We start from the raw sequence: 2,077 nt of genomic DNA, 5'->3' as shown, positions 1-2,077 counted from the left end.
TGATTGAATTTTTTGAAAATTTGTGATTTTTTTTGTTTAATCCATGATCGAATTTTTTTTTGTAATCCATGATAGAATTTTTTGAAAATTTGTGATTTTTTTTTTAATCCATGATCGATTTTTTTGAAAATTTGTTTTTTTTTTTTTTTAATCCATATTATTTAAAGAGAAAACGAGAGAGATGATGATTTTGAAGCCACCCTATCCCAGCCATATAATTCACATATCGAGTCCCAACAGCAACAGTGTAGGGATGAGCACGAAATACTGTAAATTAAATGCTGAATGGCAGTTCATGCAGAGAAAGAACATATCAATATTCGCATATTCATTCAAAAACATGAAAATTCTTAATGGAGTACCCTCATTTTTTATTGAATTCCTAAAAACCAATATTTATAATGAATTTTAATAATTTTTTCGGATTTTTTTGAAGCTTTATTCTGACCGATTCACCCGATTCCGATCCGGATCGCCTATTCGCCGATCCGGATCGGTTTTTGAAAAGCCCGATCCGGGTCACCGATCCGGTTTTTAAACCATTGGTTTAATCAGACCGATTCGACCGATTCTCAATCCAGATCGCCGATTCACCGATTCAGATGGGTTTTTGAGATGCCCGATCCGAGGCACCTATCCATTTTTTAAACCATTGGATCAAACCAATTATGGGATCAAAATCTTCCTCATTAGATATAGATTTGAATAGGAACATATCATAAGAAAGATTTTTGTTCATCCACTAAAGCAAAGCTTCATCTTTTCCATGATTGCAAAAAGAATTCTCGTCCACGTACTCAGATCCATTGAATTCATATTGGACTTTGTCTTGAACAACTAAGAGTTGGTCAAAGTGGTTTGGATGAGATCCTCGAACCTCTTTCGATTTAAACATTTTTGATATATTTCACACATCAATTCCTTAATTATCTTTTTCAAATTGTTGAATTCCTCCCATGTAACTTTATTGTCGTCATGACCATCAATTCGATATCCTCTAACAGTCATCACAGAAACTTGCAGTGATCCCCAGGTGCTTTGGGGACGGGTCTGTTATGCTACCACTTAACGTAGTGGAGAATTTATAGAAAAAAATAATTATCAAAGAACGGAAATTTTGACTGAAAATAATGGTGAAAGCTTATAGGCCAAGTTTCTTAATTATTTAATTTAATTAGAGCTCTTAAAACAAATAATATTAAACTTTGAAAGAAAAACCTTGCACAACACTTAATTATAGTAAAAGACTTCACTTAGAAACTTACCAACAAAATCTTTTGTATGCGTCTTTGTGTGTCAAAATTTTATTTTATTTTATTAAGATAATATTTAAATATTTCTTGTCGTATAAACTTTTTATGCTGAAATTTAGATACTTTAATACTCGTGTCAGTATCCTTGCAACACTGCATGTGAATTCAAATATAAACAGGGTATAAAAATGAGAAGAGTGTTGCACGTTTGGTTTTTATGACATTGTTTTTTAGAAACATTTTCGTATGAAAAAATTATCTCATGTGATTTAAATGTGGGAATATTTTTATACCAATTAGTCTTAGAGCATCTTTTCACATCTATTGGCAACTAATTGATATACAAATATTCCCGTCCTTAACTACATGAGAGCATATTTTTATATAAAAATGTTTCTTCAAAAACAATTTCACGCGAACCGAATGTAAGGTGAAGCATTTTAAGTGTAAAACCAATGTTTGGAAAATCATTGAGTAGACTTGAAATCGCTTGGGTCCAGTTTCTATAAGACTCGAGCGAATTGCTTAGTGGACCCCTTATCACATGAAAAACAAGTGTTCCAGCCTTCGACTTGACATTTATTCCCTCACTAATCAATAATCTGACTATTTGAACCCCTATTTTGATGGATTCTAAGAGAAATCAATCTCTCTTAGACTGGTTTGAGACCCAAATCAATTAATTTTCATTTTGTACAATAGATTTTAATCAAAATCTTATAATTTATCTCTCATTCAAGAATATGTTTCAAATTATTTGTCATTGAGCCCTCTAACAAATCCCTATAGCACTTTCTTGGATCAATTCAGAATTTTGAAGAGAT

Source organism: Amborella trichopoda, chromosome 12, assembly GCF_054954075.1.
Source record: "Amborella trichopoda isolate Santa Cruz 75 chromosome 12, AtrichopodaSantaCruz75HAP2 v2.0, whole genome shotgun sequence".
Classification (NCBI taxonomy): domain Eukaryota; kingdom Viridiplantae; phylum Streptophyta; class Magnoliopsida; order Amborellales; family Amborellaceae; genus Amborella; species Amborella trichopoda.
Note: the sequence above shows the minus strand (reverse complement) of the source record.